Raw genomic sequence first — 16,790 nt, 5'->3', positions numbered from 1 at the left:
CCCTTCCTCCCTCCGTCCTTTGTCTCTGTAGGTGTGGCCAGCATGAACGCAATTAGGGCTTAGGGTTAACTAGACTGTCCATTTCTTCTGAATTTCAGCCCCTTCCCCTGTGGAGACACAACTGCACAAGCTTATTGGGAGCAAGAGTCAGAGGTCTCAGCCTATCATACAGTCTGGTGTCCAGTAGTTCAGGTCAGCTCACTGTGACCTGAAACTCCTGGGCTGAAGTGACCCGCCCACCTCAGCCTCCCAAGTAACTAGGACTACAGGTGTACCACCACACCCAGCTAAGTTTTAAAAAATTTTTGTAGAAATGCGTTTTGCTATGTTGCCCACGTTGGTCTCAAATTTCTGGCCTCAAGGGATCCTCCTGCCTGGGCCTCCCAGAGTGTTGGGATTATAGGTGTGAACCACCATGCCTGGCCAGAGCTCCATCTTTTAAGGTGCCACTCCAAATCTCCTGCTTTAAGTCTTTCTAGATACTATAGATTAAAATGTCCTCTCCCTTTCCTAAACTCCAAGAGCTCCTGTGGTTTGAATCAGCCATTTGCAGTTGTCCTGTATTTATTTATTTGTTTATTTCTGAGATGGAGTCTCACTCTGTCGCCCAGGCTGGGGTGCAGTGATGCCATCTCAGCTGACTGCAACCTCTGCCTCTTGGGTTCAAGTGATTCTCCTGCCTCAGCCTCCAAGTAGTTGGGATTACAGGTGCCCACCATCACACCTAGCTAATTTTTTTTGAATTTTGGTTGAGACAGAGTTTTACTATGTCGGCCAGGCTGGTTTTTAACTCCTGACTGACAGAGCAGGAACACCATCCTCTTGGACGCACACCGCCACTTTCTTTTCCAGCTCCCTTTCCAGCTTCAGGCATTTCAAGGAAATCACTTCTCTTCTAACTACAAGCAGCCAGAAAGAGCAGACAGTAAAACACAGATAAGAGAGCTCAGGCACAGAGGGAAGTAGGGGGAAAGTCTCCTGGGTAACTGCCAAACTGCACCCTCATGCAATGGTCCCCAGTAACACAGTGGGCCTTAACAAGCACATTCCTTTCCCTTCAGGTGCACTAAGACAGGAAAGCTAAAAGCAAACTGGGGGATACACCTGCAGCTGTAGGAAGATGTGTGGAAACATACAAAGCTCTCCCTCCCAGATAAGCACAACAATGAAACACAGGAGCAGTCCACGCCTCTGATAAACTCTTCCACCCTGATCCTTAAAAACTCTTAATCTGTAAGAGAGTATGGCTCTGACCTAACTCAGCCAGCCGCCCCTCTCAGGTTTATTTAAAATAAACCTGTCCCTGTTGACTAAAAAGCTGCCCTTCATGTCCTCTCCTCGTTCTTTAATTCTTACGCTGACCCCAAGTGATCCACCCGCCTTGGCCTCCCAAGGTGCTGGGATTGCAGGTGTGAGCCACTGCCCCTGGCCTGCAGTTGTTGTTTATTACCTGCGTGGTTATTTTTACCATGCATGGATGCCTGGCATGCTTTCCCAACTGGAGTATGAGGTTTTTGAGGCAAAAACTGCCTCTTGTCTCTGCTATAATACCCAATATATCTAGCATACAATTGAGCATCTATTTGAGGCTCAAGAATATTTTATGGTTGCTCATCAAAGCCGTCAGGTGTACTTGAATAAGGTAGAGCATGAAGCCACCCTCAGCAAGGGAAGTGGGGCAAGAATACAACAGCTAACTTTCACAGCGCACTTCTAATTTGCCAGGCATTAGGCAAAGGGGTTCATGGGCATTACTTATTTTAATCCTGATAACCCACGAAGGGCAAGCCCTGCTTAACTCTCCACTTTACAGATGAAAATTAGAGAAGATGTCAGTCATTTGCCAAAGATCACACAACTGATGAACAGAAAGCCAAATGGGAACACAGGCAGTGTAGTTGTGGGCCCTTGCTCCTGCTCCATCTTCTATTTCCGAGACCAGATGCATGCACTCTGGCATTGCACAATGTGGGCTTATAGAAACAAATCTGGGGCTGGGCGTGGTAGCTCATGCCTGTAATCCCAGCACTTTGGGAGGCCGAGATGTGTGGATCACATGAGATCGGGAGTTCGAGACCAGTCTGACCAACGTGGCGAACCCTCGTCTCTATTAAAAATACAAAATTATCTGGGTGTGGTGGTACATGCTTGTAATCCCAGCGGGAGGCTGAGGTAGGAGAATCACTTGAACCCTGGAGGTGGAGGTTGCGGTGAGGTGAGTCGAGATTGTGCCATTGCACTCCTACTTTGGCCTCAAGAGTGAAACTGTCTCAAAAAAAAAAAAAAAAAAAGAAAGAAAAGATAAAGATAAAAAATCTAGGGAGGGAAGAAAGGGGAGAACGCAGACAAATGATCTGGAGAAAAACAGTCTGAATGACACACAGACAAATGAGTATAAGTAAAACTAGGGGAGTCAGAATAGGATCAGTGGATTATATCAACGTCAATATCTGATTGTGAGAGTGTACTATGGTTTTGCAAGACGTTACCATTGGGAGAAACTGCGTAAAGGCACATAGGATCTCTGTATTATTTCTTACAAATAGATGTGCGTGGATTAACCATCTCAATAACATGTTCAATTAAAAAAGAAAACAGTCCCAGCAAGCACAGTATCTTCAGCCACCACTGAGTAGTCCTTGGCCTATATTGATCTGTCCCCAACACACCAGCATCTGGGTAGGCCCTGGATGACATCACCAGCCCGCTGAGAAACAAAGCCTTCTTGCTCTCAGAAGCTCCAGCTGCAACTTTTTATGGTGCCATCTAAAAGCTCCCTCTTTATTTGTCAAGGTTTCAGGAACACAGAGGAACCATGGGATGTGTTCAGAGAGGATTTTCCTAGTCTGACTCAGAATGGAGCCAGCACCTGACCCAGCCCTGACCTACTCCCATATCAGCCTTCCAGATCCTTCCAAAAGGGTGAGGCATACAGCATTCACACTGTCCTTTAAACCTCAGTTTCCCTCACACCCATGGCAGGCAACTCCCATACCAGGTGCCTGAGCAAGACAACGCACTGATGGCCCCACTGCTGAGGGCAGCTAGATGGAGGAGGAAAGGAGGCAGGATCCTGGGGGCCCACCAGCCAAACACATCCAAGCCCCAGTAGTTCATGAATCCATCCATGTCCAAGAAGCCCACTAGGCTTCATGCTGACTCCTAAAATACAAAGACAGGTTGTGCTGGAATAACCACAGGTCAGTGGGAATAAAAAGATTAAGCATTAAAACCCCAGACCTCTGTGGTCAGATGAAGCATTTAATGGTGTTACACAGAATGGGCCAGGCTTCTGGGCGACAGGGGATTTGTTTTTGGCCCAGGCCTAACTGGAAGTCTCTATTCCAACCAGAGGGGCAACATACTGACCATGTACACTCAAAAATGGGGAAAAAAAAAGAGTTTTCAGAAAGAGAAAACTCTAGGGACACTCAAAAAGAAAGGAGGAGGAGAAAACCGCAGTGTTAAAACAGGGACTTAGCAGAGAACAAATCGAAGCAACACAATGGTTAAACCCTCTGTACTTTAAGTAAGCTTTGAACAATTCATAAACAAAGCTTAAGAAAGTTCTGGGTGGTGTGAAACTGGCCTTGATACAAGAAACCAATATCCCAGAACAGGATATCATGAAATATACAATATAATAATCAGCCAAATTAGAAGATTACAAGAGAACAAATGTGGAGCAGATATGGTTAGTCAGTGAAGAGCGTTAGAAATGGATATTGGAAGCCCACTGCATGTTTGCAGCTCCTAGGTAGTCAGACTTGAGTTCCCAGTCTGGTGAGCTATATCTTGTTTTCTTTTCAGTGTGGGTTCAGTTAGCCTCAGCAAATACCCTATAAGATCTTGAGATAAAGATTTACTCCAGGTATACATAAATAGGCACTTGGACTGGAGCTCCACCCGCTAACTGGTCAGACCATGCAAATCAGCCCTCCCTGTTTTCTTTTACTGAAGAGCTAAGCTAGGGTGACTTCTGCCAGGACGTACCTTTGCAATAGCACCACTTTATTTATTTTTTTTTCCATTTATTTATTTTATTGCATTTTAGGTTTTGGGGTACATGTGAAGAACATGCAAGATTGTTGCATAGGCACACACGTGGCAGTGTGATTTGCTGCCTTCCTCCCCATCACCTACATCTGGCATCTCTCCCCTTGCTATCTCTCCCCAACTCCCCACCCCCTGCCATCCCTCCCCTATTTTCCCCCAACTGACCCCAGTGTGTAGTGCTCCCCTCCCTGTGTCCATGTGTTCTCATTGTTCAACACCCGCCTATGAGTGAGAACATGCGGTAGCACCACTTTAGAAGCCAAAGGGGTGGACAGGAGGAGAGCAGACATCAGGCCTCCTCTCAGTGCTAAACCTACTGGAGGAGAGGAGTCACGAACCCCTCAGGATGGGAGAACTGGCACTGGGTGATACAAACATTCTGTTGACATCACACCTGGAAGTAAGATGGTTAGGGGAGACTCATAAGGTTGTCCCCCTTGTATGTCCCCATTTTCTTTTAGTGCCACAATCAAAAGTAACCCTGTAAGCAAAACAGTCCAATGCTGGATTCAATGGCTCTGTCAAGCAGAGAGGGGACAGTGGTAACAGGTGGCGATTCTTCTATAGGGAATATGTCACAGTCTCAGTCTCAGGGCCTCAAGAGCACTGAACAGTGGCTTTATGGTATGGTGTCCGCCAAGACTCACAAAGCTTCCGTGCTGTCAGATCCTAATATTCCCTAATGGAAGACTGGAGTCTCTGTGATGCTCAGACTCTTATCTCACTAATGAATACAAGCAACACCCAAAGAAGGAGGCTTCTCAAACAAAGGGACCTTCAACCTATGCTGGAACCCAGAGTTTCCTGATGAGCTGGGATTAGGAGACTTTGGAATCAGACACAACAATGTGCTACGCGGGGCAAGGTGGTTCCCCATCCGAGCTTCCATTTTCTCAGTGTAATGGGAATAATTACGTCCAATCAGGGTTGCGATGAGTCAATAAGATGACAAAGTCAAGCATCTAGCACAGTCACTGATACAGAGTAGGTGCCAGTCAATTGCATGTCCCATAGTTCTCTTGCTGTTCTCTAGATGGAGGCACACACAGTGAGACCCCAGAGGGTCTGTTAGGACATGAGTCAGGGGGTTAACATTATAGCTTAGCCCTGCCACTTTGAAAATGAATTTCTTATACAACCACTTATCTGTACAACACTAGCATTTACAGGACCCCTTCTCTACAATTAAAACTTAAAATCACTCTATTAAGTGGGCGTTAGAATCATCATTTTTTACAACTGAGAAAATGAAAGCTAAGAAGGGTTGAACAGTTTATGATAGTCACTTTAGCCCCGGTCTTCTGATCCCTAATTCAGTCTCCTTTCTGCTGCCAAAATAATCATCTATTTGGTATATATTTACCGAATGTTGACTTAGTTCCAGGCACTGGACACCCACTGAGAGTCGTTATTCCAAGAGTAGAACTAGCCTGCTCTAAGCCTAGCCACATTCTTTGACCCTTCATGGATGATGGTGCATCTACAGGAGTGGTGGCCAGGGCCGTCAGCGCAGGTGGTAATTGTGGCACCAAGTGACAGAGCCCTTAGCCTCATGTTGTTATCATCAATTATCAATTGATAATTGTTATCAGTTATCAATCAACTGATCTAACCACCCTCACATCAGATAACTACTACTATCATGGCGCAGGTGTTAGTAATGTGCTGTAAGACATTCTCTGATCTCAAGCCACTTATTGTAAGTCTCTTGGTGTAAGGAAGTTATAGCCAGGTGAAAAGTACAGCAGAGGGGGTAGAAAAACTGTCCAGTGGTTCTCAGACAGGGCTATATAATAGAATTACCTGGAGGGCCTTTACAATATCCCAGTGCCTAGACCCAACCCTCAGAGATTGCAATTTATTTGGTACAGGTCGGGTCTTAGGTATCAGCATATTGTAAAATCTCCCCAGGTGATGTCACCATGTTGGCAGGGTTGAGAACCCGTGCGTAGGGCCTTGTCCATCAAAGCGCAGTTTAAAGACTGGCAGTACTCGCATTACCTAGGAGTTTGTTGGGAATGCAGAATCTCAAGCCCAATCCAGACCTGCTGATTCTGAATCTACATTTTAACAAGATCCTAGGTGATGTGTGTGCATGTGGAGGACTGAAAAGCACTATGTAGAGGGTGGTGAGGGTCAGACTCCTCCCGGCGAATCAGCTAGAAAAGTCCCTCCCTAGCCACAGCTGGGATATGCAGCCCACCCACTCCCCACCAGGCAGGGCACACCCCGAGAGAGTAGATCCAGGGGCCTGGGTGACCATGGGAAACCACATCACCAAGCTCAGCTTCTCTTGCTCCTCCAGAGCTGCACCTGGGCCTGCATCATGGGGCTCCATGGCCAGAGCTGATGGAAATCCAACAAATCCCTTCTGTGACTAAAAGGAAGTCTGAGAGCAAGACCTCTGTCACCACTTAAGTGACAAAAAGAAAAAGGGTTTATTCCCCTTCCACAGCCCTCTTCCCCACTGCCCCTACCCCCTTCTAAGTGCTCTTCACCACAGAAGAGGAGAGGTGAGCTCAGGACAGCCCTGCCTCCATACAGCCCAGTGAGAGAGCAAGCTGCCTGACCAACCACAAAGGCAGCTCTGTCACTGCAGGCATGGAGGTGGCTGGTACCAGCTAAGCCATTCCGTCATGAAGGAGGGAATCCTTGAGAGGCCAGACAGGGAGACGCATGTAATCTGGTCCCTCCAGCACCCTGCACCCCACCTGCAGCTCTGGATCCCTGCGACTGCTTTTGTCTTTGTTTCTCCCTGTCAGTGTGTGTGTGTGTGTGTGTGTGTGATTTCTTCACATGTGCCTGCCTTTGCTCTCCCATTAGACTGGGAGCGACCATCTTCAGCTCCTCCTTTGTCACTGCCCACAGTACTGAGCACAGAGACTTATGCCCAGCAGGGGCTCAATAAATATTATTTGTATTCGTGTGCACACATTTTCTAGGGGTCAAACAAAGCACTCCATGCTAACAAAGAGTGACTCACAAACAGGCATGTATCAGGGATTACTACCAGCACATTGAGATTCTATGGGAGAAAACAAGAAGACAATAAGAAATGTCTTCAAAAAGCATGCACTCTGGTTTAGGAAATCAGACTTATACATAGCAAGCCTAAGACCAGAGGCACAGGAAATCAAGCATGTTTATGGTAAGGTTAGGCAGACCTATGGAGGCTGGCATGTGCCAATACCATGGAGATTTTCTGCTATAGTCTTTTGACAGATTATTATTACTTATCTCTTGCTTGGAATTTGTAAGCATTTATCACCCTTTGGCACTTCTAACACTCACTCTTCCTTGGGGCAAAAAGGGCTCAGAAAAACAAAACAAAACAAAACAGAAAAAAACCCTCACCCATACCCCCATCCTATATACTACATCCATGTCCACTGTACTAGATAAACAGGATGACTGTAAAGATACATAGAGTTGGAATGGGAGATGGATCAGGACTGGGAACCTTTCTCTGCTGAGATGCCTGCAAACATCTGACACAACAGCACTTTATTCGTACCCCACCTCACTCCACAGCCAGGTTTCCAGAGCCATAAATACTGCATAGCTTGCCCATTCCAGGCTCCAGAAAGTCTTGGATCAGGTCCCTGAGACCACAGCCAGAATCCAAGAAGCCTTCTCTCTGCCTTTGAATGGAAAACTTGCAGGGCATCATGTATGGTTGTTCTTATTTTGAAAACAAGAAAGTCAGGGCAAAACTCACAGCCAGACACAGACTTCGGTTTGAATTCAGCATGAGTCTTTCTCCAACAATTTGTCAAACTTACTCTCACTCAAAAGTCCACTTTACTCTAAGTCAAAGAGGCTTAGGTAGTAAGAAGAGGTAAGTGGCAAAGGCCAAAGACGCTGACTCTATAGAGCTGTGCAGTCTAATACAGTAGCCAGTAGCCACATGTAGCTATTTAAATTTAATTTAATTCAAAATTCAATTCTTCAGTCATATTAGCCACATTTCAAGTGCTCATATAATCAGTGGGTACTATATTAAATTGTGCAGATACAGAACATTTCCATCATTAAAGAAAGTTCTATTGGGAAGCACTAATATAAAGCATTTAGATGTTTTGTTTGAAGTAACGAGTAGGGTATTCTGTCAAGTTCTGCTGTTCTCCCCTGGTTTGTTGGAGAGGTTTTAGGTGTTCTGTGGAATGCTCAATACAGGGTGTGCATTTTCATAATGAAAGCAGCAATGTGCTGCGATTCTCATGTAAACACAAAAATTCTAAGACAAAACTTACAGGGCTGCAAATTGGTTCATCTTAGGATGTATACGTGGACACACAGTCTCTCCATACCTTCGCTTTCATCACAGACTATGAAGTCAGATACTGTAACTAGTTTACTGACAAAAAGCCCACATACTGCCTAGTCCTGGCCAGAATCATTCTCCAGATCCCCTTAGCTGGTTCTAAGCATTCCCTGGCTTTACTTTCCAACCCTGCATCACTAAGGAGAAGAATCACGCAGTTCAGGTCAGCACTCTGGACAGCGACAAGCTCCTTCCCAGCGTGTTTCAGCACTCCCTCTTCCCCAAACACCCCTTTAGAAGGAACTATTCCCTCAGAAACCATCAGGTGCCTGGAAGGGAGTTCCCATCCACTTCTTCTAACACCACAATCTTGTTGTCTTCAGAGCAAGAGTGTGTTCAGCTATGAAGCTTCAAATACTCCTCATCAACTCCAAAAAAGTCGCTCCTCAGTTAGCAAGCCAAGGTCTGCTATCTGCTACAGTCTGGCCCCAGACTGCCGCTTCCACTGCTCCAGCCTGGCTAACTCGCCATGCCTGACCACACTAGATGTTTCCCTCTTCTAACCCTTTGAGTGGGCACTCCTTTTCCCGCAAGAAATGCCATTTCCTTATCTTTGCCTATTCAGGTCCTACCTGTCTCTAAAGGCCCAAGCCAGCCCCTCTTCAGATTCTTCCCCAAAGACTTTAATCTACATGATTTCCTCTGTTCTCTGACACCCCAAAGCACTTCTAGTTTAGATCATGCTTTAGAAACTTAATTACCTATCAATCATCTTGTATCATTACCAAGTTCATATGTGGGTTTTGCCAGGACTAGCTTTTGCCAGCAACCAGTCATGTAGCCGCAAGTCAGTCATGCCACACTTCTGAGTCTTCATTTCTTGATTAGTAAAATAACTATCTTGAACTAAAACATTTCTAACATCCTGTGAGTTGAGGATTCTCTCAGAGCAAGTTTCCACGTAGAAGAGTACAATGCACATAGCAGGGTCTTCAAATAATAACTGCAGATGCAATGAACATCTTATAAAAACAAAACCAGGGCACATCCCAGGGCTGATGTCAGCAAGAGAATCCTGGTTTAGCTCCCTATGTGAACGACAAAGGCTTCAGTTCCACTCAGTGTGTGATGATAATCAGAAAGAGATCTAGTTTCTGTCCTTACCTACGTCAGCATAGGAAAATCAACTATGGCCTCAGAGGCACTTTCCTCCATAAAGGCATTCACCTCCAACATGTGGAAAAATACCACACAATGGGGATTATAACAATGGCAGTGACAACAATGTCTTGCATATAAATTTCTCTCACATAGGTCAGCCAATACCTGACAGCTTTGTACTAACTTCATTTACTAATTACACACAAGCCCAAACAGACTAGGACAAGTAAGAAGAAGTGTAAACACTGGTGGTGCCCATAAATAAAACTCTGGCTGGTCTCACAAATCAAGATGTTCCAAGAATCAGGCAGCAGGGAGACGGGCTTAAATTTTAACCTCGGTATTACACCTCCTGTCAAAATGACAGACAGCTATAATACCTCCTCATAATTAACATTCTGTTATTCTCAAAGAATTTGGCTTATGGTCAACACACAGTAAAATATAGGGAAGACTCTTCCACCTTTGAACAAGAACAAAAGCCTAGAAATATTTAATAACTTTTACATTGCAAATAAATATAAAACTAGAACCAGATCTAGTTGGAATAATTCTACTAACATAGGCACCACACACAGAGAGACACACCTACATACACATATCCAAATACACAACTCAGAGAATTCTTAGTAATATGAAGAGAAGAGCGATGAAATTCACTGACCCTGAAATTGAAGCTTTCACCAAACAGTTGTTTAAAATGCTACTGCCAAAGCAAATTGGCCAGCATCAGTAAAGAAAAAGGGAATTCTCATCACTGGGAAAAGTTCTTGGAATCGCTCTGCCAGCTATTCACTCTCATCCCAGAAAAATCACAAGATCTGAGAACAAAACTTAGCATCTGGTAAATCCACTCCAGTTAGCCTAAACTGGATCCAGGAAGGCTGGCTCAGCATGAAGACCAGAATTCTCCCATCCCAGGAGGCCTTTCCCAGAGCTGGGCATCCTGTGTGCTCAGAGAAGCAAAGCAAGGAGACGGAAGTGCAACCAGATTAGAAGAGTAAAGACTCTAGCACTCAGGGTTCTCCATGATTTTGTCTCCATATACTGCTCCAGCCACATCCCTCACTACTGAATTACATGCACCCACCACCCAAGATGTGCCATTCATCTTCAGGAATCAAAGATCCTCTGCATAGTACTGCCTTTGCACCTGCTTTGTCTCCAGTAGCCTTAGAGAAAGTCTTCAAGTCTTGATATCTCAAGATCCACCAGCTGGGCACGGTGGCTCAGGCCTGTAATCCCAGCAATTTGGGAGGCCAAGGCAGGGGGATCACTTGAGGTCAGGAGTTCAAGACCAGCCTGGCCAAAATGGTGAAACCCCATCTCTACTAATAATACAAAAATTAGCAGGGTGTGGTGGTGCATGCCTGTAGTCCTAGCTACTTGAGATGCTGAGGCAGGAGAATTGCTTGAACTGGGAGGCAGAGATTGCAGTGAGCCAAGATCGTGCCACTGCACTCCTGCCTGGGTGACAAAGCAAGACTCCATCTAAAAACAAACAAAAAAGACCCACCTCAAGTAGTTCCTCTTGCAAGAGGCTTTTCCAGATCACCCAAGCCCAATCTAATCTTCTGTCGGCTTTCTAGTACTTACTTTCTGCAATTAGCAAATATTGCTTATATTTGAACATATATCTCTTACCACCTACCTATAGGGCAGGAGACAGGGTCTCATAAGCCTCCACGTTGCTCCAGAAGATGATGTGGTCCTCCTGACCCAAATGCCAGGTGCTTGGTGATGATGATGAGAATAATTAGGCCTTCTTAGGTGGTTCATCTGCCACCTAAAGTCAGAACTTGGTCTGAAGTTAAGTACGTGGGGCTGGGTGGGGCAGGCAGAAATAGGCCAAAAGGGAGCCCACTTGGAGGACCACAGTCCACGCAGCCTTCCTCCAACTCTGGGTGCCAAGGACTTCCTTATTCTAGGGCTGACTGGGAAATCCTTCCTTCCAACCCCTGAGCGGCTGATCCCAGGCTGTTTATCTCGTTAACTCTGTTTATTGTGATCCTGGTAAGAGGTTCTGAAGCTCTCCAAGCCCCTCTCTAATTAAATTCATTAGAACAGATTGGGGCTTTCTTTCTGGATCTCAAAAAAATTAACAACATGATTAGCATCATAATAACGGGGGCTGCCAAGGAGGCCTTTTAGGAGGGGCTGGGCCAGCCTGGGAGGGGAGGAGTGAGGAGGAGCAGGTGAAGGAGGAGAAGGCAGATGCTAAGACAGCTGCTTCCTGGAGGAAGAGAGCAGCAGGAGCCGGAAGGGGACGATAGGGGTATGAGGGGATGACCCCACCACGCCCCAGGCACTCCAGCTTTTTCATGGCACTGCACGTGGGAGAGGAAAGCCAGGACAATAAGTTAATCAACGACATAAATCCCAGAAACATGGGCTTTGGGACAGGAACTTGCGGCAATCTTCTAATTTTACAGAGAAAGAAATCCACTTAGATTAACAGTGGGGCCAGAAGTTGAAAGCCCCTCATGCCTTTCACGATGACATCCATTTCCTGCAAGACTTTCCTGCATGGATCAGGGAGAAGGTGGGGTGAGGGTAAGGGAGAACAGGCAGGATGAGGCAGGCCACCTCTTTCCCAGAGAATCTGAACCCAGGTTTTTGCTTAGATACCTGATGGTTCCTGCATCTAGAATACCCTCTGCTTCTCTTCCGTATCCAAATTCTGCCAATTCCTCAAGGCTCAGTCCCATTCCCACTGCCTCTGTGTACAGCAGTTAGCATCTGATGAATAGTTACTACCAGGAAGGTATTACATTGGGCTTTTCACCATCCTCTCACATTTAATCTCTGTAATAGCCCTGCAGGGTTCATATTAATATCCCCATTTTGCAGATGAGCTGCCGCTATGCAGCTAGCAAGTGGAAGAAGCAGGGTCTGATCGTAGATCTGTCTGGTCGCAAAGGCTAAACCGTTTCTACTGCGCCATGTCACCTCCCTGACTCCAACAACCTGATCCAACAAACAGATCATGCTTTTCTTTGAAATTTTCCTGTCCAGGATCTGAGGCACCAATGAAGATTTAAGTAGATCCTGTATTATCTTGTTCTCAAGGTGTTTTACATGTCTCAGTCTTATTTCTCCTATTTGAAAGCAGGAACCACATTTCTTTATCTTTCAGAAGAAAGTGAGGCACTCAAAAATGCCTTCTAACTGAGCCCTTCTGACAGATTTTCCTAGAAAGCCTTGTGCATGTTGATAAAACATCCTAGTTTTTTATTTTTCCACCTGGGGTTGGGGGGTGGGGTGGGAGGTGGGGCTCAGTACAACATATGAAAGGGGAGCATAGGCTTTGAAGTCAAACAAATAAAGGTTTAGATTCTAGCTCTGCAACTCACCTGTTCTGTAATCTTCAACAAGTAACTGTCTCTCTGAATCTGTCACTTCTGTAAAACCAGGCTCCTAACAATATCTCATTTGTAGGGTTAACCCTTTGAGGATTTAACGAAACGATACATAGAAAGCACAGAGTAGGGTGCCTAGCACATAGAAAGAACTCGATAATGATGACTATTGTTAATATACCACTTTTATTTTTTCTGGCTTGCCTCCAGACCTAATGAAAAAAGGGTGGCCTGAGAGTTCTCAAGCTGGCACAGTCTAACCAATGCCTTGGTCAGCAAAGCTGCAGGAGCTACTCAAGCACCCCGCACAGTCATGAGCTCCCAGGGTATCAACTTGTTCAAGCCAAGGCAGGGGTCTATCCAGACAGTTTGGTGCAATCACTCCAGGTCCTACTGCCCTCTATGACCCCTCAGCCATGCTCCTACAATGCCAGGAATTCATGTAACCTCAGTTATAGCAGTTCTTGTGCCCAGTTCTAATTTGGTTTCATTTCTGTGTCTCCAAATTCAAAGGCTCAGGACACATGAATGAAATGAACAAAACTGGGCGTGTGGGGAAAAGAGGGGCTACTCAGAAAGATGAAACTGAGAGTTTCTCTCCTTAGGCTATTTTCCCAGTTCAGCTATGGATATTTGTGGGAACTTGTGGTCAAGTGTGTAGCTTCTAAGGACCTCTCCTGCTCACCAACCATGACTCCCACCTGACTCTGACCTCCCCATAACCCGAAACTCTTTCACACACAGCAGGGCTCACAGTATTTTTCCCTGCCTTGCTTCTGAGCACATTCCTGTGCGTCTCCCCTACACACAGGTAGCTCCCAGAGGCTCTTGCCACTGACTCACTGACATTCTAAGCATATCCAGCCACACTTTACCCCTAAAGAGCTTAGAAGATGGGATTGGGAGAGGTAAGCAGCCTCGACCTCATCGCAAAGCTCCCTGTGGGTATTCCCCTACCAGGTTGTAGCCGCATCTAGCTGGGTTCAACTGCACACGGAGCATCCCCCCTCTAGCCCTTCCAGCTAGGGATGTGACAGCACCTTGAACCTCACCTCACCCCCTACCCTTTTCCTGGCAGTCAACTCAGGTCATCCCTGAGCTACCATTCTGGATAGCAACAACCAAGCCCTCTTCATAGCTGTGGAGGACAGGGTGCCGATACCACCAGAATTAAAGATCCAGCTGCACGACACCCCATCCGGATGCTCTCGTCCAAGCTTATCTCTGTCATTTGTCTGATCACCTGTCTTCCTCCTCCATTACCGGGGAGCTTGGAGAGATTGGACCCTGGTTTGCTTTTCATCGCTACGATCTCGGCACCTAGCAGAGCAGCACACTATAGGGCTTACTGGATCTTTGTTAAATGAGAGTGAATATGAAACTGGCCTTGCGTTCGTCTCACTTCTCTCCTCCCCACTCCAAACATCACCCCAGCTAATCAGACTGAAAACTGAATTTCTCTGCTTCTCCCTCTCCGATTTCCTAAGAATTTCTTTTTCCGAAGACAAAGGGATGATTCTCACTCCCCAACTCCTGCATGGTCTTGAAGATCTCAGGATGCCTCTGGCCTCCAAAAAAGCCTGAGGGAGAAGAGTGGAGCCAGAGGTAGGAAACGAGTTGCAACAGAGTGATCAGAGCCTTGGCATCCCGTCCCTCACTCACTGCAGAAATCAGACCCTCCTCTGGCCCACCCCCCACAGAAATGCAAAGCCAGAACTCCACCCCCAGCTCTTAGCCACCTCCTCAATGTGTGCCTGAAAGAACCAGCCCTTGTAAGCGCAGCCAGTTCAGCCTGCAGGGGCCTGGCTAGGCACAATTGGAAGGTCTTGCTCCAGCTCTCTGGGGAGCTGGCTGCTCCCTCCGAGTGCCTTGGTTTATTTCTCCATAGTCTTTGTGATGCCAAACAAGGGGGTGAGGAGTGAGACGCATTGCACAAAGCTGGGAAATATGTACATTGTTATCAGAAACCCCCACTTAACCTGAGCTCCAATCAAGCATTTCAACATCAGAACCTTAATCCAATCAGCTCTCAACAACGGCTGCAAGTGATGCTTCCTCCCTGTACCAGGAAAAGCTGGCAGCCCTGAGGCACTGATGCCAGGGGAAGCTTCCAGCCCCACCCCCACTCACGCTGGAGAGGGGATGGAGAAGGGTGACAAAGCAAGGGGCAGCCATTTCCCCCCAACTGCACACCCCTTGCCGGGCATTGCCTAAGCCCCATTCAGAGTTTACCGCACAGGAGCTGAAGGAGTCCAACCACTTGGATTCCTAAAGTGAGAGAGCCTCACAGAGAATGGACAAGGTCTGTCTGCAGTTTGCCCTTAACGCCTCAATTTAAACCTCTGGGTTTTGTCTGAGGCCCCAAGACAGGAATCAGGCTGCCATTCCGTTTCACAGTGGCAACCACAATTTCTGGGGTAAGTGGGAGCGAGTCTCTTTCCTTATTGGCATCATTCTCTCTCTCTCCACACACATCACACAACACACACACACACACGAACACACACACAACACACACACACAAAACACACCTTCAGTTGAATCCAGAGACAAAGTGCCACCAAAGTGCCAGCTCAATCAAGACAAAAGGTGAACTGTATTAGCTGCGCAGCGGGCCCCTCACCTCCTTCAACTCTTCCTGCAATACAATTCCATCACGTCCAACCCTTCCCGTACCAGAAGAAGGATAGATCTCTGCTTGCCTTCCTCTCGCTGCTCCCACCCCACAGCTGGCATGGTCCCTATCCCCAGAGGCTTCCACTCTTGCACACACATTTTCCCTGGGCTTCTCCTATTGCTTTAAGTTCTGTGAGCTCTCAGCTTGTCGTTGGCTCCACACAAACAATTAAACTCCTGTCCAACCAGATCTCAAAGCCCTGTGGCCTGTCCTTGCCTTGCTGGAGATTTGATTGAGGCCCAGCAAGGATCAGCACATTTCCAAGGGTAGATGAGACACACTAGGCCCTCATGCCAGGGACACAGGCAGGCAGAAAAGGGGTATTGTCGTCCTCTCCCCCTCACTGAAGGAGGAGCCATCTCTGCTCAAAACACACACACACGCACGCACGCATGCACGCACACACACACACACCATGCCAAAATGCCAAGGATGGAGTCAGGAGCAGAACCTGGCTCAGGACAGGCTGGGGGTTGCCACGGGGACCAGATTCTAGGTGATTCAGCACTCTGCCCACTCTCGGCCTAGCCGATGGACCACGCTCATGACAGCTCCAGTTGCCAAAGTGCTGACTTGGAGGCTGAAGGAGAATCTTCTCTAAAATCCAAAATTCTCCAGCCGCCCAGCAGAGCTCCTCATCCAGGCCTTTACATCAGGGCTCAGGCCAAGCCCCAGGAGGAGCCTGCTCAGTCAATTCCCTGGACCCTACCCCTTCCCCATCCTAGTTTCCCAATGCCAGCACCCCCACCCCACTCCATCTAGGAAACAAACCTGAACAGCTAGAGAAGCGGGGTGGCTGCAAGGCTGGAGAGAAACATAAGAGAGAGGCCTACTAACCCCCAGCATTCTTCTTCCCCAAGCCACAAATAGGATTAAACATGCAGAACGGGGTTATATTCCACAACCGAGATCCCCACGCAGGGAAGGAGGGTCCAGGGGCCAGGGAGGGAGGGCTGGATACAGGCTGTGTGACTCCACACAGCACCAGGAAGGGCAGCGGGGAAGGTGACGGGTGGCAGGCCAGCTAACAGCCAAGGAGGAGAAGGCGGGGTTCCTGAGAGGGGCTGTGATGCGAGAGGACACCAAAAGGCAGCTGGGAAGAGGCTGGGACAGGGCGAGCGCAGGGGAGCTGGGGGAGGACAGAAACTGAGGGAGCGAATGGAGAGACAGGCCACGAACTGGTAGGGGCATGAGAGGGAAGAGAATAGGGGAGGGCAAGAAGGGGCTGAGGTGTACGGTAGGAAAAACAGAGGCATGGGGTCATCCAAAGTGG

At 47.2% G+C, this 16,790-nt stretch overlaps 1 protein-coding gene across 30 annotated transcripts in view; it reads right to left on the bottom strand.

Moving 5' to 3' along the window:
- The window catches only part of NFASC (neurofascin), a 203,540-nt gene that overhangs the window by 186,254 nt on the left and 496 nt on the right, over nucleotides 1-16,790 (bottom strand). The window lies entirely within an intron of this gene.

This window comes from Sapajus apella, unplaced genomic scaffold (genome assembly GCF_009761245.1).
Source record: "Sapajus apella isolate SASKATOON/1434 unplaced genomic scaffold, GSC_monkey_1.0 scaffold22, whole genome shotgun sequence".
In the NCBI taxonomy this organism is placed as follows: Eukaryota; Metazoa; Chordata; class Mammalia; order Primates; family Cebidae; genus Sapajus; species Sapajus apella.
This window is presented reverse-complemented; position numbering and strand designations above follow the sequence as displayed.